A 24,969-nucleotide genomic window follows, 5' to 3' on the forward strand; every position below is an offset into this window, starting at 1 on the left:
TCAGATAACGTGAAATTTTCCTCCTTTTGCCACGTTTAGAGTTGCTTTCTTGTTCGTTTTATCATTGCCAACCAAAATGGGCAGCAGAAACCGGAATTCAGAAAGAGACGATAATCTTGCCTATAAGCTTAAATACTATAACACGTTTATAAAAAGAAGAAGAAGAAGGTGAAGGAGAAGAGGAGAACGAAGACGAGGAAGAGGAGGAAGAATGGTAGTGGTGGGAGGAGAATAGATCATTATTATTTACTTACTAGGATTTCTCTGGTCTCATCAGTGATTACTCATTGACAATATTTACGGCATGATCACGTTGACACACCGGTTCCCGTCAGATCACCGAAGTTAAGCAACGTTGAGCCTGGTCATTGCTAAAATGGGTGACCAATTTGGGAAATCCAGGTGCTGTATGTAGGAGGACGTCGACACCTCCCTGCAAAAAACTTGCAAAAACCTAACATCGTCATCTCCCCTAACGGGGATATACATGCGACTGGGGACCGCTTGTGAATTTCATACTCCCATGAAACTTCCTCCTTCGGAGGAAGCCGGTTAAACCCTGAATAGGGTTGGTGCTGACTGCACACACACTCACTGACAATGATCGACGAGATTCTCCGAAGTCTGAGTGACAACAAGTCGACTCAGAGTTCCAGTACTCTCCATCCTTTTCGATAACTTTTGCAAATAAATTTAAGTCATCATTTGCACTCACTAAAAGTTCTCAAACAGGCCATCTTAAAAGATTGCTTACTAACAACAACCGGCGGCGTTCTTGGAGTCTTAGTGACAACAAGTCTCCCTATATTTCCAGTACTCTCCACCTCTTTCGATAAACATTGCAAATGAATTTGCGCTATCGCAACCACCGATTGCTATTGACTTCACCTGGCAATGAGCATTCGTCATCATTGAGATTTGGGTGGCAATAAACCTCCCCAAGTCTCGGTATTCTTCGCACTCCTCTAGTCGATGTCTAGTTAATACTTTCTCTCCTTGATCTTTCCACCCCCTTAACCATTCTCGACTATTTGGTATGATGCCTGTCAATGCCGACAATACACTATTATTATTATTATTATTATTATTATTATTATTATTATTATTTACTCACTAGGAGTAGTCACACACTTCTCTTTGGGAACAACTTTTAGTGTTCGCTAGAGTCTGAGTGACAGCAAGTATCCTCAGATTTCCAATACTCCACACCTCTTTTGATAGCCTTAGCAAAAGAATTTGCGTTATCGCAACAGCCACTTATTGATTTCTCCCCAGGGTCCCAGTCCTCTTTGCACTCATTCAGTGGAGGTCTGGCTAGTGTTATTTCTCCTCAGTCTTTCCATCCTCCTTGACCCACTTCACTTTTTTAATGTGGTACCAGTTTATAGTGACATACACACAAAAAGGGGCGGATCGCAGGGCCGTATGAGGGTACCTTACAATTATACCGTTTCACTTTTCATGATCCTATGTTATGTTCTTTTGTGTTTCGCATCTATAACCGTTTCTATGTTCAGTTTGTGTCTGTAGTTCAAGTGGGGTGTTAGTCTCCACAATAAAGAGTTTTCCTTAAATTTCTTCAGTTTTCATTACTGTTATCTGTCATACTTTCTCAGCCATCCCTCTGAATCCAATCTCTCCCATTTTGTGTCAAAGTTTGTCGGTGTTATTCCTAGCACTCCTACTGTTAGTTGTATTATCTTGACTTTTTTCATTTTTCAGATCTCTTTGAGTTCTCTGGCCAGTTCCGTGTATTTGTTCTGCTTCTCAGTCTCCTTGATCTTCATTCTGTAGACTGCTTGAATGGCAAAATCTACAGTCATTATTATTATTATGTACCCACTAGGAGTAGTCACAAAAGCCATCATCAAAGATTGCTTTTTGATAATAAATTGTGGTGTATCTTAGAGGCTGAGTGACAACAAGTCTCCTTTGACTTCCACTACTCTTAATTTCTTTCGATAACCTTTGCTAAATAATTGACGTTATCGTAACAGCCGCTTAGCATTGATTTCTTGTTGGCGGAGACAATTGGTATTCACTGGAATTTGGGTGGCAATTGTAACGGGACCCGAGCAACTCCAAGAGTCCTGCTGAGAGAGGAGGAGGTAGAGTTAAGGGGGTTCATCCTGACACTTATGTAAGAAAAACAGATGTCCATAAAATTTAGTCCATCAGGAAGATTTAGGCGAGCTTTGAGTTGATAAATGTAGAAATGATATCAGTTTGTTTTGGCAACAGGGTGACCCAGAAAAAACGGGCCCCAAACTCTAATTAGGTCCCGTTTCTTGGTTTTGCCCGAATGAAATGAAACTTTGGTCATAACTAGTTTATTACATTCAAAACATCACATCAAAACATTAGGGTCTTTGGACTTTATTTTCTCCGTTCTACAGCATTATTTCTAGATTGCCTCCATTTAGCTTTTGTTTTTTTGGGGCCACCCTGTAGAATTTCTTTAAAACAAGAGAAATAAGGGAAAAGATAGTTTTTTTCTGAGAGTGTTTGTAAAAGTGCATTTGAAGATAATTAATAAAATCAGACAGTTACAACAACTTGGATACAAAGATGTCGTCAAAGTGGTCTGTAGAGGACGATAAATCAAGAGAGCGGGTGACTTCGGTTTCCTAACTGTTGCATATCTAGACGGTTGGCTACCCAGACAGTTATGGACGGCGATGAATATCAATCGGGGAAGAATCAGTATTGATTTCACAAAAAAACTTTTTTTTTAACAAGGTGATCACCACTTATCAAAGCCTGGAAGCCACCCGGGGATAAGGGTGATTGTGTGTACAGTACGTTAGTATTGGAGATTTGATAAAGTGTCTTACTTAAGGGGGCGGTTCATCAGAAATGTGTGTATGTTGGACTTGAAGACTTCCAGGTTGTAGTCAGGTGGAAAACAGGCAAACGGAGGTGGGTGGACAGATAAATAAATTGACTTAGTATATATTTGGAGAGAAAAGAGAGTAAAGGTACAGGTATATATATATATATATATATATAGAGAGAGAGAGAGAGAGAGAGACAGAGAGAGAGAGAGAGAGAGAGAGAGAGAGAGAGAGAGAGAGAGAGAGGAGAAGAATAGAGAGGAAAACAGAATGATCCCGAAATGATGGGAGAGGATGAAACTAATTTCATAAAAAAAAAAAAACATGCTCTGGCCAAATCGGAGTTCTTTTTCCTCTGGTCAGCTGAGATACATGTACAAAATGCATAACGATTTTTTTTCAATTTTGATCTCGTTTTGACTCTTTTAAAAACTATTTTAACCAGCTAAAGACCCATAAAAGAACGGCACATAAAAATCCAACCATTTGAGGCGCCTAGCACTGCCCTGCGACTTTTAGTTTCGGAGGAGATAGAGTTTGAAAATATGGAGACAGACAGACAGACATAGTGAGTTCTATAAATTGGATTATTTACATATTTCCGACTATTGTCTTTATTATGTTTTTCAAAATGAGTTGTCCGTTATATATATATATACTTTTATTTATATTCAAATAAACATTTTACATGGTCACTACTTATTTGAATATAAATAAAGTCATGAGCGATGGAACGCTGAGTTGATTAAATAAAGGATTCCCAAGTTCGACAAGATACACCTGAAGAAGGTTGGAGGTTACATCGGCCAAAATTGTTTGTGAATAACATTCGAGATGAGAACGGTAGTCTGAATAATCCAAATAATGCAAATTATCAACCTCATCTAAAAATTCAGAAACATAATGTTCAAGTGGACAAACGTAAACTTGCGTGAACAGACATACCAACATTTAAAATTTATATATAACGAGATTTCTGTCAGTTTCAAATATTTCAGAAATCTTTCGAAAAGATTTCTGACAATTGTTCAGAAACAAGTGTATTTATCCTGTCACGAATGATGGAGCAAACTACAAAATATTTTTCGAACAAATCATGTGATACTATACGCATAAACAAGATTGGATTTAAAACTCGCAAAAAAATACAAAAGATAATATGTAATATATATTCTCTACATATCCGAATTATCGAATGAAATCGCCATTTTTCTTGGCTTCTGGATGCTCTAAAGAGAGTCGTCTCTTGCGCTAAACTTATAAGCTTCTAAATGTTTTAGTCTGACATTTAAATGCATGTAGAAGGGGGGGGCAAAAATAAATTATAATCATTTATCGAATATGTTTTTCATTGATTATTTTTAACCTTATATTGCAATAAATAGATTGTTACGGTTCTTTTGTTTTGCGGCATATGAATCTGTTGTATAGCTACGCACAGACACACGTGTATCTATATATAGATGTTCATTTACGAGACGCCAGAGATCTTTTTAAATATAGATGTCACATATCTGTACATTATGGCAATATTGTCTAGTGCATGTATACTAATCCTTATAATACATGTACAAATATACCACCGTCGTCTTTGTGTGATATACGGTGTTTAATAAACGTCTAAACAGACACCAAACGTGTTTCATCACATGTACGTATAAAAATCCTCGGTCTAACATTCACGGGCAATATGAATTGGAACAAATGCATTGACGACATTGCGAAGACTGCTGCAAGGGAGGTGTGTTCCCTCTATCGTACTACAAAACTGCTCACATCTAAGAGTATCCTATGCCTCTACAAGGCCAACATTCGCCCATGTATGGAGTATTGTGTTCACATATGGACTGGCGAATCTACCACTAGTCTCGCCCTCTTTGATAGTGTCCGAAAAAGAATCTTCAATCTAATAGGTCTCATTTTGTCAATTAAGCTCCAACCCCTGTCCCATCGTCGCAATGTTGCATCTTTATGCCTGTTTTACAAATATTTTAATGGAATGTGCACTTGTGCCCCCTCGACAAATTTGCTTAGCAACAAAATCGCACCCCTTCATTGCTAAGGTCCCTAAATACCAAAAAGCTTTCTACTCATAGTTGTTTCCCTCGAACAGCTAGACTTTGGAATTCCCTTCCTGCTACCTGCTTTCCTGACTATGCAGAAGTTTAAATGTAACGTAAACAAACATCTTGTTTAATCTTTCTCAGGCATGGCCCCTAACATTATAATGGAATGTGCTCTGATGAATGCGTTACACTTGTGCCCCCTCGACGTACATCTCCCCGACAAATTCACTTAGCAACAAAATCATACCCCTTTACTCTTGAAGTTCCTAAATGTCAGAAATCTTTCTACTCAAATAGTTTCTTCCATCGAACAGCTAGACTCTGTAATTCCCTTCCTGCCACTTGCCTTCCTGACTGTACTGTTTAAATGTAACGTAAACCAACATCTTGTTTAATCTTTCTTAGACATGGTCCCAAATAGTAGCCCCTTACATCTAAGTGACAATATACCATGTTAGAGGTAAAAATCAATAAAAAAAAATACAGACTTTTGTTCGTCCCGTACGTGAGTGCGCGCGTGCGTGTGTGTGCTTGCACATTTAAGTGCATATAGTTCACAAACGTGACAAAAATCAATTTACACACAGTTCTTAAACAACCGTTTTTATAACATCATCTGTGTGTGGCACAGACAAAGGGAAACATACCTTCTTCCACTGTTTCTTTTCTCTAGCGGTTGATACTTGACGAAGGTTTTGTAAAGGAAGATAACTCTATTCGAAGAAATCACCGTGGCACTCTGGTTATATTTTAGACAGCTTAATTTTCTTCGCTTCCATCGGAGTTAGCAAACGTCTCCCCAGATTGTACATCTTACTATATCGCCCGCAGACGTAAAAATGGTAATGAAATCGTGTTTGCGTGTATATATAAAATCTTATTTCTTTTTAGTTACGCATTTTATGTAAACCTGCAATTTCATGGAAACACTCGAAATCTAGCCTGTAAGCCCTTAATATGTAACAAACCGTTTGCACGTTATTTAATGCCAAATCCAGTAATTTTTGAAGAAAAGCTTTTATGTTTTAATTTCTCTATATATTTAAATATTTATTCTTGGTGTTTGGTTTGCTTGTTTTGTTTTACGGCATATCAGCATTTTCGGGTTATTTAATGCCAAAATGTAGTAATTTTGGAATTTTTTTTTTATATTTCAAGTTTGTTTTTATATCTTCAATTATTTATTCATGATGCATCGTTTAGTTGTTTTGTAGGGCAAATTTGTTTTTAATCCTTTGGGATGAGGCTTCATAATTTGTGTATTCATTTTTTTTGCGCACTGTTATACTCATCTTCATAATTGTTGTTGTTTCACCCCGTTTCGACCAACTCACCTTCTGGTATTCTTCAGGTGCAGTAAAATTGTTGTTTTTGTTTTTGACTTTGCAGAACATGATTGAGTTTTGCAAAGGGAAAAGAAAAAAAATAAAGCAATAACATAATCGTTTGGTGCATTTGAGGTCAGGAATCCAGTATTTTCAGACAGCCTGATCTGGTAGCACGATAGAAATGAATAGAAAGGAGGAGAATTAAAGGGAAGGCAGTTAGTTCCAAATAAATGAATATTCATTGGATATTTGTTTTTTATTTATTATTTGAGGAGCATAAAAAAGTCCGACTTTTAGTGAAAATCATTCGTTGTATGGAATTAATAAATCTGAAATCTTTAATCATAAAAAAACACACAAATGTTGTTTATTGGTTTCAAAAGCGATAAATTCATCAAAGAAGGACACAGAAGTGCCTGGCCCTATCGGTAATAGACCAAATTTGGGCGTGTCTTTCGAATAAAAAACCCAAATCGAGACTTAACACCTCCCATATATTGAAAATAAATTGAAACACGAATTTCTCTTCATTATCTTCTTGGATTTGATACTGTAAAGTCAATCACATAGTTTTTGTGAACCACAAAATACAATGAAACTTTTTGTTGGAACTGGGTTTAAAAAAAAAACTATTTTTATTATTCTTATTTATTTTATTATATTTCAACGTCTTTGTGTGTTTTTTTGGTTGAAAGGTGTTATGGGTCTCCCTCACTTCTATGTATTCGTTTTCACATGAGATTGATCGGATTTGATTGGATGGAAATATCAGCTGATATGGATCTAAGAACTGGTTCCTAAAAGATGTTCAACAATCTGTTCATGGTTTCCGCCCGGGAGGAGGGTACGTCTGTGCTCTGCTACGGGTGCAGACGCTAATAAAGAATGGGTTAAGTGACAAATGCGCGTTGATTAATAGATACTTGCTGTCGACCCCTACGAATGAAAATAAGACGGGAAAAAGGAAAAAATAAGCAAGGGTTACGTAATCGGGATCTAAGGAGTACGTTGAACACCCCGCCCCTTAAAGAAGAAAATTACATGTTTTTTTTTTTTTAAAATACTTTTACGTCTGTATTTAAATTCACTTTTTAATGTTCCTACATTTATTTTAGTTCATTTTCTCTTTCTATCCTATATATCTCTTTCTATCTCTCTTTCTATCTCCAGTTCTCTCTCTCTTTCTTCCTCTCTATCTCTTCCCAATAGTTAGTCGTCTGTTGTTATCCTATTTGCATGACACCCGCCCTTTTGAATTTCCTATCTTTATCTCCGTTTATTTTTCCCTCTCTCCCCACTCTCTCGCTTTTTCTCTCTCACGCACTCGCTCTTTCTTTTTCTCCCTTTCTCTTTCACGTAGTTACTCTCTCTCTCTCTCTTTATACGTGTCTTTCTCTATCTATATCTCAATTTCTCTCTCTCTCTCTCTCTTTCTCTCTCTCTCTCTCTTTATACGTGTCTTTCTCTATCTATATCTCAATTTCTCTCTCTCTCTTTCTCTCTCTTTCACACTTTCACGCCAGATCCCCAAATAGTTAGTCGTCTGTTGTTATCCTGCTTTGCATGATGCCCGCCCTTTTCGCTTTTTCGATTCGTACTGATCAGGACTGCACCGGAGGGTTAGGCCACAGGCGCAGCAGCAATACCGAGACAAAACCCGTGGTTTTTGCGGTTAGAAAGAAAAAGCGTAAAAACAAAATGGCCAGCATTATGTTTCTTTAAATATGGCAACGCCCACTTTCTTTATTCGTTCTTTGTCATTCGGAAGACGTTAACCGCTAAGCTAAGAAACCACAAGCTCCGATACCAGTCATATTACCGGGTTCACTTCAAAGAAGAGAGATAGAGAGAGAAAGAGAAAGAGAAAGAGAGAGAGAGAGAGCACAGAGGAGCAATAAAAAAAAAGAAGATTTCTGCATTTTTATCAAGATATAATTCTGCCATATTGACAAGAAGCTGATCACTATCGCCAATTACATTGTTTTCTGACTGACAACCCCGGTTGGAGGGTCGGGTGGCGAAGAATGAAGAAACAAAACCAGTTTTGAAATCTTGACAATTAACAAATCTGGGTGGGCCCCTTCCTTAGTTGAATCTTTAAACGTTATCTGACCACACAAAACGATTACTCCGCAGTTGTTCGAGAAAGGTGCAAAATACCCGGTCGTGAAAACGCAAAAAAAAAAAGCCCAAACCCCATCAGCGTTTCACCGCAAATCATAGCCTTTGCGATAGAGACCTATTATTTCCCGCGCTTGACAGTCGCGTCGAATCGAATGTGTTAAAACCACATACAACACACCATGGATAAAGAAAGAAAACTAAAACGACGAAGAAAAAAATACTTAAGAATAAATAAACAAAAATAATTAAAGGGAAAACGAAATTAAAAGTTTAAAAAAAATACACGCAAAGGAGTTTAACATCACGACACATGGATAGAACCGATACATTCTATAGATAAACGCTTGATGGTTGTTATCAAAAACTGGATCTTTAAGCAAGTAAATCGAAAAAAAAAAAAAAAAAAGACGAAGAAAAGAACAGAAGAAAAGAATTATTATTTTTATCAATCAAGGTGTAAAACTATTTTTTAAAGAATCGGCTGTGACCAAATTAAATCTTTTATTCTATTGGATATTGTTCTTGTCTCCAAACCGCAAAACTTTATAAGTGACCGCAAATTTTTTTATTTTTTTATCTTTCAAGCCTTTCATCTTCTTTTTTCTCCACTGCAGGAACTTTTGCGTGGTTTCTTCCATTCGATTCTAAAGGATGTCATATTCGTTTTAATAAGGAGAGTCCATTATTCGATTAGTGACAATTTCTACACCTCAACAGCAGGTTCCATTTTCGTAGCGCAGATTCGGCAATTTGTCAACTTTTCTTTTTTTTTTTTACACAGTGATCACCACTTATCAAGGCCCGGAAGCCACTCAGGGATAAGGGTTATTGCAAGTACATTACGTTAGTGTGGAGATTTGATGAAGTGTTTACTTAAGGGGGCGGTTCATTAGGAATTTGTTAACGTTGAACTTGAAGACATCCAGGTTGTAGTCCGGTGGGAAGCAGGTAGACGGAACAGAGTTCCACAGGCGTGCAGTTCTAAGAAAGAAGCTTTGTTCTTTGAATCCTCGTTTTGATTTAGGCACAGATAAAGAGTGTATTCAGCTAGGCGGGTGTTTTTCATGAAAGATTGGCGAGGGGGGACCAGAGATTGGAGTTCAGACGAGCACCTGCTATGGAAATAACGATAAAACAAGGATAGGCTCGCAACATCTCTTCTGTGGGAGAGAGGTTGCAGAGAAGAGAAAAGGGCATCCCCCACTAAGCCACGAAGTCTATTTTGTACTCTGTCAAGACAGGATAGGCTGTTTTTAGCAGCTCCTGTCTAGATATGGCAACAGTATTCCATCCTTGGACGTACTTGGCTTTTATATAGATAGAGAATTGCATCAGTAGTGAGATATCTTCTGGAGCGGTAGAAGGACCCCACCATCTTTCCAGCGACCTTGGCAACATACTTGATGTACGTGTTCCATTTCAGATCAGGAGTAAAGGTCAAACCCAGAAGCTTGTCAAAACACGGGGCCTCTCCCAGACGAGAGCCATCCATCCCAAGTGATGCCAGATGGGTATCAGAGCGTTGATGATGTAAGGATAGGAGTTTGGTTTTAGATGCATTAAAGGTAACCAGCCACGTCTTCCCCCACTGAACCACGCGCTCGAGATCAGAGGAGAGAGAATCAGAGAGAACTTTGTCATTTACAGCCTTTGATGTGTTGCCGTAGATGGTCGTGTCATCAGCATAGATGTCAACGAATGATTTAAGTATGTGTTTAGAGAGGTCATTGATGTAGATCAGGAAGAGAGTTGGGCCCAGGATTGACCCCTGAGGAACTCCAGCATTTATATTGCAGGCCTCCGATTTTTGTCCATCTACTACTCTTATGAGCCTATCGGAGAGAAATGATTTAATGATTGAGAAAACATTTCCAGTTATACCGTAGCTGGAAATCTTGTGAAGTAGGCCCTTATGCCATACCTTGTCGAAGGCCTTTGATATGTCAAGAGCAATTGCCTTAGAAAGGAAGCCTTTGTCAAGAGATTCACTAATCCTGTGGGATATAACCGTCAGCATATCTGCGGTAGATCTTGCAGAGCGGAAACCATATTGTGTGTCACTAAGAAGGTTGTTCCTGATGATGTGGTTGACTATTTCTCTATTTAATATGGATTCCAGCAACTTACTCATAACACACAGGAGACTTATTGGTCTGTACTGAGAGGGAGATGACTTATCACCTGAATTCTTAAATACAGGGCAAACTGATGAGACCTTCCAGGGAGTCGGAAAGCACTTCTCCTTAAGGCAGCGCTTAAATAGTTTCGTAAGTATGGGAGCGAGTTCTGGTTGAAGCTTTTTTTTTGTCTTTTCTGCATAGTGCACATACGCACTGGTTAAATAGTCGATTTAAACATATAAAAGTTCATGTTTATTAAATTTGGATTATTTGGATTATTATTTAGTAACACCACATCTAAAACAAAATTAGGTTTAAGCCCCTCACACGGACACGTGGTATAACGGATCACAATTTTAGTAATAATCAATACAGAGTGACACTTTTCTGGAGGTTGAAGTTCTATCCTCACTAAAGGCAATACTAAGAAGAACACGAAAGCTTAAAACTCGCTGCGTCTACCGGCGTTGTAGTGAAGTCATGTCAATTTATTTGCTTGCATAGTTTACAACTTAACAGTTAGACACCTTATATTCGATGCCTCCGTTCAGGTTTCAAAGACATAGGATACCCTCGTAGAGGCAGCGGTGCGTGTAATTATGAGGTAAGGGTTGCACAATCCCATCCACACCTCTACTGAATCGGCACTGCTTGAGTCCAGTAGCAAAGAGAAGACCAGGGCGCCCGGAAACAATGCCGAGATCTTATATTATATTCTTCTATTTAAAAATAAGTAATCTCTCTTGATTTTTATTTTTAGGTGATTATTTAAAAATGTTTCATGCAGGGATCATTTCACTGTAAGGACCTTAGGTGCAAGAAAGTTTTCTAATTTAATAGTTTCTTTTTTTCAAACCGTTTATCTTTGAAATTTCTTCCCTTTTCCCAGTCTCCCCCCCCCAAGCTATACCAATATAACGGATCATATTTTAAGTAATAATCATTTTTTTATTTTTTTTAAATTCAATTTTCACCCCAAATAAGGCACAGTGCCACTTTGAAGCAGGGGGCTACTATCGGGGACTTAATTAGCGGGGTCATTATGAAGGGAGATGAGTAGAAAGATGTTTGTTAACATTACACTTGAACTTCTGCATATCATTGCAGTTGGGAAAGCAGAATCCCGGAAGGGAGTTCCAAAGACCCGCAGTTCTGGGAAAGAAACTATTGGAGTAAAAGGCTTTCTTGCACCTAGGGATCTCTACTGTAAAGGGATGAGACTTAGTAGCTTGTCGGGTTTGTCGGGGGTAGTTACGTCGGGGAGGTACCAGTGCTTGCAGTTCGTCATAGCATTCACCATTAAAGTATTTGTAGAACAGGCAGAGGGATGCAACATCTCGTTGATGGGACAGAGGCTGAAGCCTAGATGACAGTTCAGGACCTATCAGGTTGGCGATTCTCTTTTGAACCCTGTCCAGGAGCGAGAGACAAGCAGTAGATGCACCAGCCCAGATGTGACAACAGTACTCCATACATGGGCGAATGGTTGCCTTATAGAGGTATATGATACTGTCAGGCGTAAGTAGCTTTCTAGCACGGTAGAGGAAGCCAACCTTCCTTGCAGCAGCCTTTGGATTATCTTCCTTTCTCTTTGTTCTTTCGGTTATAACAACATGCAGAAATTTATATGTAACGTTAATAAACACCTTACTGGCCAACTCTTTATTCATTATAATTAAGACCCCTATCATAGTAGCCCATTACGCTTCAGTGAAAATGCATATATCCAAAGTGAATACTATCTTAATGCTTAATGAATACAACCTTGACAACAGATTTGATGTACGTATTCCATTTTAGCCTAGTGTTAGATGCCCTTTCTCTTCCCTACAACCTCTTTCTCACGAAAGAGACATTGTGAGGCTGTCTCTGTTTTATCGTTATTTTCATGGCAAGTGCTCGTCTGAGCTCCAATCTATGGTATCCCCTCGCCAAACATTCACGAGAAACATTCGTTTGGCTGATAACACTATCAATAATTTCCCCCACTCTTTATCTGTGCCTACACCTAAACGTAGATTCCATGAACAAAGTGTCTTTCTTAGAACTGCACACATGTGGAACTCTATTTCGTTTACCTGCTTCCCAGATGACTACAATATAGCCGTTGTCAAGTCCAATGTAAACAAGTTCTTGATGAGCCATTCTCCTTAAGTAATCCAATTTAACAAATTTACACTTCTAACGATTACTATGATATTGTCCTTTTGACCACTGCACACTCTTTAACCCTTATCCTCGAGTGGCCCCTGAGCCTTGATAAGTGGCGATTCCCTTGTAAAAAAATATTCCCTGTTTTAAGTGAACAAACAATAAACAAAATCAGTGGCAAAAATAGTGTTGGAAATAAGCTGTTTCAAAACCAAATGTACGTCTATAAACGAAACCAATTTAACTCTGAAACAAACGACAAAGAAACTACTTCAAAAATTGATGAATCTTATTAGTTAGCACACGTACTATTATTGTTTTATATTAGGAACCTACGTATGTAGGTAAGGATTATGTTAACTAGTGTAATATGATCCACGTTTACACACGGAACCCACACGTTGTATGCAATCTACGTCGCAAGGAACATTGCACAAGTAATAACTGAACTCCTTTTTTTTTGTAACAACATTTATTGCCTCATTCTCCCGCCACGTGTCACTTCTCCTTATTTATTTATTTATATATTATAAAATTATCGTTACGGTTATGGCGTCTTTAATATGCTCTCGAACATGTTCTCGAACGTGCTGAACGTGATCGCCGATCTGTGTACACGCTCTGTTTATAGTCTTTTCTCTTTGCATACTGTTCGGAATTTGCATACGTGCGTCCGCGCTCTGTTACACTAGTATGGATTTACACTAAGTGTATGTTAAGACAACCTGGCGGCAAACGGAAATACACCTAGTGCTCATAGGTAGTAAGGAGATAGAGGTAAAGTGTTAGCCCCCTAAACAAAACACACTTGTGAAAAATTTCGATTTATTGAATAGAAATTACAGCACGTGAAATTACACACAATTATTCTCTCTTCGTGTTATGCGAGTTACAGCCATTTCTAGCAATTCTCACAAGGCTAATAAGGCTCACCTCGAGTTCAGCAATTTGATTTCGACTGAATTTTCGTTTCAAATCGATTATTATATTTCTGCATTTCAACCTTGTGCCATACACGAAGAAAATTTTCTGTTATCATTACAGCAACAAATTGTATTCATACCTTGCTAGCTGCATGTTCTTGCACTTCTGTGCGATTCTTCAAGACCGAGGGCTTACTGTCTTGAAAGCTAGGCTGCTTATTTACACTTTCAGGTGTTCGAAGTCAAGAAAAAAAAAACTGATAAAGAAACTACTTCACAGGTTAATGTGTCTTACATTTTGTTATGACACGTGATATCTGTTACAAATAACATCGATGAAGCATTACAAGATGGCGTAAGTATTGGATGACCTTTTTTTTACTCCTAAAGTTACAGTTTCGCAAGGCCAATATCTAAACGAGAACAAGAGTTAATGAGAGAGAAACGGATGCTATCCATAAGATGAGGAACACTATAAGAGTATTAACATTGGTCAATGGTGTGGATAGGTTTCGAATTACTAGATAGAAATTACAGCACGTGTTCGACACTCGCCCTCTCTTTGTGTCAGGAGGGTTACATCCATTTCTAGCAATTCTCACGACTTAAACAAATGTGTTAATTCCGAAAAAGAAAAAAATGAAGTAATAAATAAAAACAATCAAACAAACAAACAATAATCTCCAATGTCGCGAGAAGGATTGTAGGGGAAGCTGTCGTTTTCGAGGTATAACGAAATAGTTTCAAAACAAACTTTTGAAAAGTAAAGTCGTTCAACCGTGAAGGAAAAACGAGATAAACCACCACCACCACCAAAAAAAAAACAACATGTTTCGTTTATCAGAAACAACGTAAACAATTTTTGAACGAGCTTATTTTCCTTTTCATTCGTAGGTTACGAAATTATGTCACAGCTAGAAAAAATCTACTAACTGTAGTAATTATATATATGTATGTGTGTGCGTGCGAGTGTGTGTGCGCGCGCGTGTGTGGTCCCGTAAGGGGCCGGAAAATTAGAATATGTTTTCTGATGTATCTTCCTTGTGTGATATATTTAATATTTAAAGTCTTGTTTAATATATAAAAATCTTTAGAAGTCTTCAGCTAAGAATTTTAACGTTAAATTTGATTCTAATTACAACTTGGTGAGCAATATTCGTCTGATTTCTACGTCTTTTGCAAATAAAAGTCTTTGCACGAATATTAATCATTTAACCTATGCTAAGTTCTGAATGTTTAAAATCGTCATACTCTTTATTCACGATTGATGCGAACATTAAGGAGTTTTCGTTGTTGTTTTTGTTAAGTTTAGAAATTTCCACTTTTTGTAGAACAGGAAAGTTTTAAAGCTAAAAAGTTCAGTTAAAGTTTGATTGCTTCAACAAAATCAAGTCATTTGTTTTTCGGAGAACTTGTTATGTTCGGTGATCCCTAATTTTCGGAAGGATTTAAGAATCTGCCTATTATTCACAATATATTTTACATAGCTTTTCATATATTCTAAAATATGAAGAGTAATTTATATCTTCCTCTGTGGAATAATGAAAATTGCCAATTCCATCCTAAAAGGCATTTAAGAAAAGGATTTTCATTCTTGGTATTTTTATCCCAATTCGACACTGTTTGTAATAATAACTCTTCAAACTTTTGGCGTCTTTCTTGGTTGTTTTTCTGGTCTTGGAGTAGTCTTTCTTAGTTCTTAGCTGTTGCTGCACTAATCTTTTTTCGGTTTATTATGTTGTCATTCTAATAGTTTTGGAATTTTTCATTGTATTTTAGTTGCGGATTTAACCAATTCGAGTATTATAGTATAGAGTCTTCCCTGTTTTTTTGGGATGTATGTAACGTCAAAGTTTTACGGTTGAACTTTAATCAGCAGTAAAACACGAGAGGAAAATACTATATTCTTTTCTTCTTAAGAGTTAACGCAACGTCGGAATAAAATCAAATCATTGACTTCTTTGAAAGAAAAAAAAGAATTAACTTTAGTTAAAACAGAATCCAATTAAAGGGTTTTAAATCCATCGATTGTTTTCGAGGTTGTTGAGAAATTTCGTCGTCGTTTCCCCACGTTTATTATTGTTAATATTTTCGAAAAAAATCCTTAATAATCCTTGTTGCTCGTAATGTGGTATACTCATTAAAAATTTTCTGTCGCCAGTGATGTGGGGTAACATAAGTTTTGAATTATTTATTAATCCCTCGGTGCTACTGTTGTTTGTGACAAAGATTTAAGTTCCTTAATTCTCCTCTTCATCAGTGTTGTAGATCAGAAAGCTTCGAGATCTTGTTTCCTCGTTGCCAGTGTTGTTATAACGTAAGGATCCGGAAGTAAGACACAACTCAGTATTTAATAGAAACAAAATATTTTGAGCAGAAAATACAACAAATACGTCAGCCCAACTGTCATGAGTGTAAGTCTCGTACATTACTGTGTACTAATGTCGACAGACATATTCCCCCGGTTTTTATAGTAAGTGGGAGTGTTCATTATTATCTGTAGGGTGGACACACGACAACAATATATATACGAAAAAGTTAGTTATTTGCAGTAACGAACTAAAAATAAAGGATTTCAAACACACATTTCTAGATGTTCTGAGGTAGAAAAATAAACGGGTGTAATCACGGAAACCAACGACAAACCAAAGAAAAAAAGGAAGCAGGAAAATCGGAATTACTGAAAAAACTGTTGGTACAAAATGAAAGATTCATTCAGACTCAGTTGCAACAGGTTAAATTATTCAAAAGGTCAAATAGACAGTAAAATTATCCAGACAAAAGCGTGTTCGCCCAGAACACAATTTAGAACACCATTGATAATTTCAACTAATATCCGGAAATTTAGGTTACTTTTGTTTCGCATTTAAGGCATCGTGAAAACGTGAAAGGTGCAAGAAGGTATGAAATTTGTAAATTATATTTTACCCCCAAAAACAGCGATCCTAAAAATTTAATGAAGCCATCTCTTTTTCATAAAAGGTGAAATAACATGAACTTTACAAGAAAGTTTAATAAAGAATACATGACCTTCGCAACTATATTAAATAAGCAATGTGATTTTTTTTATTCAAGTTATTGAAAGTAAGTGTTAATAACTTAAATATTTGCGCAAGGATTGGTGTCGAACACAGAAATTGCAGAAATTCTTAAGTCATTAACAAACTCAACATGAGACAAATTAAGTACTTCAATAAATAACTGAGAACTGCAAACGGTTTATTAGCGTGCACCAGAATTCAATATTCAAGTTGTATAGGTATTTAAATTGTCGTAGACTTTTAAAAATTCAATATGTTATTGCTATACATCTTATGACATGACTATCCAATTATTATGATTTCAGGTTCAAATGAACAGCTACAGCAGGAATTGGAATGCACCCTACTCAAGCCTGGTTGTCACAACTGGTGAACTGTTTAAGAAATCGAGATTGTCGATACAAGAATTGAAAATGTGCTCTACATAATGAAAGGGCAGAATTTTATCGACAAAACTGCAAAGTAAGAATTAAATAATTACCGAACGTATAAAAACAGTCCCGTTCAGTCCTGTAAGACTTTGGCTATACACTGAAGGGTGCCTATGCGTGAAATTATTGTGGCAGGATTGTACAATCTCTTCACCCACACCTCCCTTGATTCGGCACTGTTTTAATACTTACTATATAGGTACACTTAAGTTAGCATTGAATGAAGACATACCGTCATTAAAAAGGGACCTAAGTACTTTTACATCTGCATTTCCCGATAAAATAACATTTTTACATGTATTAACTGTATATATATATACATGTATAACATGTATTTACGTTATCATTAAACCATACACTTAAAAAATTGCCTGTCATTTTGTTCAAGCTAAGAGTGGGGCATCTTTCCGGATGTCAGACATTCACTCGCTATTTAATACATTCCAACCGAGAGATCTTTTAAAGATTCTAGCAGTCCCTTAAATGCAGTTGTTTGAATCTCTCTTACACTTGGTTCACCTAGTATATTTGCCAGGCTGCCTTTGAAATTCTTTTTCAGGCGTCAGGTTGCTCCTATAATTACCGGAATTGTGATAGCCCTGTTGAAAGGTTACAAAGAAAAACAAAACGCCAAGATAAAGTAACATGTATTGCAAAGCATGCAATAGTTGCAGTATTTGTCGTAGCCGACGAACGACCTAGGTTGGTCCACTGAATATCGACTGGTTATTTATTTGTTTCCTACGAAACAACATGTGATACAAGGTCGGTTTAATGTGGGAGATAACTAGATCCCCTCAAAAGGGAATTCTGCAAAAATAAAATTGCCTTAGTATTAGGTTTTCCCATCCATTGACCAAGAACAATTAATTTCAGTGCAGCATCTGAGCAGACACGACACTTTAGCCACCAATCCAGTACGAGTATCGAATATTGACTGGTTATTTATTTGTTTCCCACAAAACAAAATGTGACACATGGTCGGTTTAATGTGGGAGATAACCAGCTCCCCTCAAAAGGGGATTCTGCAAAAATAAAATTGCCTTAGTATAGGAAGGTTGCCCCCTCCATTGACTCAGGACAATTAATTTGAGTGTAGCATCTGTGCAGACACCACACTTCAGTGACCATCCCAGTACAAGTACCGGGTGTCGACTGACATCTTACTACTTAATCTTCCGGTATTTATTGAGATTGGAATAGTCTATTAGTAGGTGACATAGGTTAGATCCACAACGACACCCGTCTCCTAAGCTGATAACTCCGGACGGTTTATCAGTATTTATTCCTCTTAGGGTGGACCATGAACGGCTCGGTTTATTTTCTTTTTCCTGCTGAACATCGTTGTTCTGGTGTGATTTGAGAAGGTTCAATATCAAACATGTCTTAGACGATTTCAGTAGCCTCTACTTCTTGGGTGATTCATTGTTTAGGGCGAATTTTTTTCTTTTGACCAGTAAAAAACGTTTTATTCCCATTTTCTAATGTATTAATCGCAAGAATTTAATAAAACAATCAATTACTTGCGTGGATAGACTTCGCCACAAGTAATTATGGGTCAATAAGCCTTAGATAGGAACCCGCTTGTAATAATCCCTCAGACGAGGGGCGATATTGTCCAAGAGGTTTCTACTAGTGTTGTTAATCTAATGAGCTGTCTATTTTGTAGAACGGCCCGGCAGTTCTTCCATATTATGGAAAAACCGTTTGAGTGCTATTATTTTGACGTAATGTCTTTGAGTGACGTTCTCGCTCGGTTAATGATGTTCAAATACTTGGAAAATAGAGTTGCGTCTGGTACATGTTGCGGTGTGGCTGAAGTTCTCGTATCCAGTAAAAAAATCACCTGCAGTCACACAGACATTCACGACTAGGTCGGTTGGCGAGAGTGTCATCACGTTAGGACTAGCGATAGAGTACCCCGAATGATTTTATTTTCTTAATTTGTGGTCAGGTGCTGTTCTCGTTAGGGGAGAGCTACTCTTGTTCGGTCTACCACAGTATCAGTTTGTTTGCACCTTGGCTTTTCGGGGTATAGAACAGATCATGTTTTATTTTTAATTTGTATTTCAATGCATGGGAGTCTGTTTTATTAGGAAGAAGATGTGAGTTTCAAAACTGTTTTGCAAAATATATTGCTTGGCTGGTTCCATAAATTAAATTCATGAATCCAGTCCGAACCCAGTAAATCAGTATTCCTTAATACATAAGTTTCTACCTTTTTCATCTTTCTCAATAATGTGACGTTTGCTAAAAAAATCACTTTCGAAGTAAATTTGCGTACCGTTAACGGCCTTTGCTCTTTTGCGTGTTCTCAGCATCGTTGGTTTATTCAGTTTCTTCCGTGCATACAAATTTACTATCGAAAAGTCTGAAGCTGAATCGAGTTGCATTTTTATTTCTTCATCATGATTTTTATAATCGCATATTTTTGCAATCCTTATCCGTTATTTTCAGTCTCCGCCAAACACACTCGGTTTTTGTATTTAATTTTATTTCTGCAATTGAGTACCTTTGTGCTCTTTTTTTTTTTTTTACATATTAAAAGTTTTGATATATATGAACTGTTCTTAACCCGATGCAAATTATCACATCGATTACACGGAGACGGAATATTTCATTATTCAAATTCTTTCTTAGCTATGTGTGTCCTTTTCCCCTAAATTGTGTTCAATTTTTTATGTATTTTTTAAATTGCCTGCTTTTTTTACCAGCGCAACTCCAGCTTCGATATCCATCGGATCTTTTTAATAATTTCTATTTTCTTGCAGTCTTCTGTTAATTTTTTGGAAGGTTATGTTTGGTTAATTTTCTCATTTTGTTAGAACACACTTCCTAATTTCCGCATTTCGACCAAAAGTCAGTCCTTGCGCAAATACTAAACATTTAAAATTGTCTGAACTGAGGTATGCAAGTTTGAATTCGTTGCAATGTTTATTTACCATGACTGTATACGTTAATTCCGATGTTTTATGTGGTAAAATAAAATTCCCAAACTTGCTTGGCCGTCTCTAGTTTCCGTAATAGTAAATAACCCTTTTTCTAGTCCGACCACTGTTTGCAGTCGATACCAAAGAAATCTTTATACCGACGAAAATAAGCTTCAAATGATTTACCTTCTTCAGGTCCGTAGCAGAAATTGTAAACCGCATTCCATATTGAATCTTTTTGAAAATGCGATAGTATTATCCATGGACGTATTATTTTTGATGACTTGAGTAAGCAGCTGTTTCATGTGTTGTTGATTTTCATATTACTGCGCTTTTAGCCATATCAGTTGTCATTGTTGTTGTTGTTGTTGTTGTTGTTATAGTCATTTTCGTTGTTGTTGTTGCCGTTGTTGTTGTTGTTGTTGTTTTTGTCGTTGTTGTTTTTGTCATGTTCGTTGTTGTTGTTGTTGTAATTTTCGTTGTTGTCGTTGTTGTTGTCATTGTTGTTGTTGTTGTTGTTGTTGTTGTCGTTGTCGTTGTTGTTGTCTTTCATCTGAGCGTTGTTGTAGGTCAATTTGCAGTTTTAATAACTGTTTCAATGTATTTTGTGAGGGGTCCATATTTGTATAGGTAAACACTGACTTTACAAAAATTTTACAAAACCGTGTTCAGATAAATCCGTTTTTAGCATTTTTTTAGAACAACTGGAGGAAAGAGAACAATGTTTCGTTTCCTTCAATCACTTTGCAAACGAACTTGGAAAAATATTTCTTCCAAAAAGCATATCTTTTCATAGACGAAACAAAAAGATATATGTCGACAGAAATATACACTATTTCTTCAAAGCAAATGTCTTTTTCTCTATAGAACATAAAAAAGATGTTGACCGTGATGAAAAAAGCCGAAATATATATATATATATATATATATATATATATATATATTTATATTTTTTTAGTAAAAAATGTTTGCTGACACACTTATTTAATGACGCGTTAAAAACCACAAATAATTTATATTTCTTTTGTACTTGCGGGTGCATCAAGATTTCGAAAGAATGTAAACAGATTAAAACCAACAATACGAGCAAAGGGAAGAAAAAAGAAAATATTCTTACTTCCCACGAGTTTGCAATTCAAACTTTTATGTCCACACACGTATTTGCTTTTCGCGAGTTCCTCTCTTTCTCCTTTCCTCAGTGTTTTCTGAACACTTGTTTGGTTTAATTCAGCTTTCCTCAGTGGAGGTATTTTATATTCGAGTGATCTCTGTGAGTTCGAAATCCGATGTCGCCACTGTTATAGTTCTGATAAAAGGTTACAAAGAAAAACAGAACGCCAAAATAAAGTAACATGCATTGCAAAGCATATAATAGATGTGTTGCTCGTCGTAGCGATGAACGACCTAGATTGGTCTACCGGATATCGACTGACACCTTATGGCTTAGTCTTCCGGTATCTATTGAGACTGGAATAGTCTATTAGTAGGAAACATAGATTAATTCCACTACAACAGGAATGATGGAGATCTTCTAAGTTTATTTTCATGTAGTACATAAAACCTTGGTATGTCGTGGTGCTCCACTGAAATTTCATCATTGGTTGTGTTCTAGTTGGTTAGATCTTTCAGAGAGGCTTAATTCAGCTTGTACTGTCAAGCACTCTCTGCTCTGATCCCCTCATAGTTACCAACAACAATGCCACTATGCTCGATAGCTCCCCATCCACATCAGAGACATGGTATCCTTGGAACAAGCTCATCCCACATTGTTCTGTGAATTCCAATTTGGAAAGTTTGTGGTCCACAAGACACAGGGACTTTTCTGGTATAACCATTGACCAAGCCCATTAACAAGCTAATGCAGTGGTAAAAGGTGATGGGTGCTGCCATTGGCATTACTGAGGATCCATCTGCACTGAGGCGATGGATGGTGTCTGGACCAGAGCTTAGCGAGCTGGTTCATCGATATGAGTTGACTTCCAAGCCAAACTCGAGAATGAGGATATCAGACATGATGAGCAGAGTAGCCAGTCTCAGATGTCCTTCACTGACAAGGTCAATAAGTTGTTTAGTGCAATGAAGTATCTAGGCAATCCTTTCCAGGAAGAGTCCAAAGATATTCTCACACTGGACACAAAGATATTTGCACATCCCAGTGCTGCAGAGCTTGTCAGAACTCACATTGATAAAGGTCAAACCGCCTTCAAAGACTTTTTGCATAGTCTTGGTGATGAGGCTTCCTTCTACAAGCCCACCAAAAAGAACAAAACGGACTTCTTCCACCAGAAAGCAGCTGTAGCTTTCATTAACAAGAAGAATCAGGTACTGAAAAGTGACTGCAATCAGTTCTCACAGCTTTTCATATCTTGTCAAACACGAGAATATGATTTGTTAGAATTCTTGAAGCATGATAATCAGTTTTTTTTCCTGCAGCACTGAGTGACACAGGGAATCTCTATCCTGGAAAGAAGGCTGACCTTGTTGGCATTCTGGAAGATACCATTGCTCTACTTGATTCTCAGCCAGAATGTGATGTCATCATTATTGATGGTACGGCTCTTGTACACTCTCTCTCTCTCTTTCTCTCTCACTCTCTCTCTCTCTCTCGCCAAAGACCTCAAAGACATTTGAGGAATATGCTGTCCGTGATGTAGTGCCAAAGATTCGGAGTTACTCATCGAAGTATGAGCGAACAGACATTGTGTTTGACGTCTACATGACTTCAAGCCTCAAGGCTGAAACAAGATCAAAGCGAGGCAAAGAAAGTCGGCGTAGAGTGACAGACAAAACAAAGCTGTCACCCATCTGGTCCAGTTTTCTGAGAGACCGTGAAAATCAGACATAACTGTTTGAGTAGCTATTGAGATTGTATCCATGTGTCCCGACAATGTCGTAGTTGTGACCAAAGAAAAGAAAGTCTTGTCAAACAAATCCATCAACTTTGAAGGTTTACAACCTTGCAATCATGAAGAAGCTGATTCGAGGATTTTCACACACGCATTTCATGCAGCCAAACAGAAGACAAAGTCTGTGTTGATTAAGGCACGTGACACAGATATCTTTATCATAGTAGTTGGTGTCTTTGCGAGTCTTAAGAATGTTGGCTTAGAAATGCTTTGGCTTGAATTCGGCCAGGGGCAGTCCATTAGATGATTCCCAATTCATGACTTGGTGATAAACCTCGGCCAAGAGAAATGTTGTGGTATATTCTTCTTTCATGCCTGCACTGGTTGTGACGTGGTCTTGGCTTTTCGAGGTAGAGGGAAGACAACTACATGGCAAACATGTGCAGTTTGTCCTGAAGTGGGCCCAGTGTTCAGCAAACTGAGTCAGTACCCACCTACCATATAAGATGCTGATCTCAACATTCTCGAGAAATTTGTTGTCATTGTGTATGACAAACACGGCAACGCTAGCAAGATTGATAAGGAAAGACTGTACCTGTTTGCTTAGAAGCAAAGATCCTATTACTCCATTCCAACTAGTGCACCTCTCATTCAACATCTTAGACGATCTGCATTCCAAGTTGCTTGCATATGGGGTCAGTCAATAGAATGTACAATGCAACCTGAAAGCTGGGGCTGGCAAAAAAGGTGAAGTTCTTTGGTCAACCCTCCCACCCATTGCTCAGTCCTGTCAGCAGCTGACAAAATGTCGTTGCACAGGTAAATGTCGTTGCACAGGTAAATGTCGGGGACCATGAAAATGTTATCGCTACACCCTGAAGTGCACGTTAATGTGTAGCTGTAAATGCAAATGGTAAAAGAATGATCCAGGTTAAATTCAAGCAAGTCACTTCAGTTTGTTGTAGTATATAGTGCTTTGGAGACACCACATCGGTAACTTCACTGAGACAGTGCAGTGCTAGTTCATATAATTGTTATCATATCACTATAACGCTTAATTATATTGACATTTTAAATTCCAGAATTCGATTCCTCGTGTCAAAAACCATATATTTTGATGTTCAGATCATCAAAATGTAATTACTTTGACAATATTTAGTGCAAATACTGTTTTGCACTGGTACGAATGGCGGCCATCTTGGAAAATAACGGCCAGTTTGGTCTTGAAGTTGGCTAACGTGCTTTTCTGAAAGAAAGAGTTCTGAAGCACATATGTGCCAATTTAGATGCTTGTATCACCAAGTGAAAGATTGTTTCAGCAATCTGTCCCACTAATAAAGACAAGTGCACCGTTTGATGTCAATGTGGGAACTGTACGCACCAGTATTTCACGAGGAACTAAATATGCGGAAGATTTGCGCGAAGTTTGTCCCAATGGTGCTCATAGAAGATAAGAAACAAAGAGACTGTCATAACCAAGATGAGCATCAAGACAGTCTCAAGCCCTCCCCATAGTCCAAACCTTGCTCCCTGTAACTTTTGGTTATTCCTTAAGCTTAAGAAAAACCTTAGAGACTGTCGTTATGAGATAATTAAGGAGATAAAAGAGGCTGTGATGAGGGTCATTGACATGATCACATAATAGGACTTCCATGGAGCTTTCCAGATATTGTATTATAAGTGCATTGCAGCAGGAGATGATTACTTCGAAAGGGACTGCATTTTTATGTGAGTACTATCAATAAAAGTGCCCATGCGAAAAACGTCTGTAAACGTTTTACAGACACCTCGTATAAAGTATTTTATCGAAAGATATTAAGAATTTTTATACTCACAGACAATGGTGTTTCATACTTACGAAATTAGGTGATAATTACTAACAGCCGAACAAAATGAACGTTCGTTTTGCAGGTGGTAATAAGGAATTAACATTTAAATGTAACTGAATTAAGTTACTTATGAAACCATCTAAGCGGGCTTGACATAATTCAAACAGCGATAAGAGTATTCTAGCAAACAGGAAGTTTGTGAATGTTGCACACAGCAAATTGATTATATATAATATATATGTATATCAAAATTGATTATATATAATATATATGTACATAAAATTGATTATATATAATATACATGTATGGCAAATTGATTATATATAATATACATGTATAGCAAATT

General features: G+C 37.4%; 1 pseudogene; it reads left to right on the forward strand.

The window, feature by feature from the left end:
• The first annotated feature begins 295 nt into the window (after positions 1-295).
• On the forward strand, positions 296-414 carry LOC145285462 (5S ribosomal RNA; annotated as a pseudogene).
• The last annotated feature ends 24,555 nt before the right edge of the window (positions 415-24,969 follow it).

The sequence above is a fragment of the Euprymna scolopes genome, chromosome 9 (assembly GCF_053919585.1).
Source record: "Euprymna scolopes isolate OS-2025 chromosome 9, ASM5391958v1, whole genome shotgun sequence".
Lineage (NCBI taxonomy): Eukaryota > Metazoa > Mollusca > Cephalopoda > Sepiida > Sepiolidae > Euprymna > Euprymna scolopes.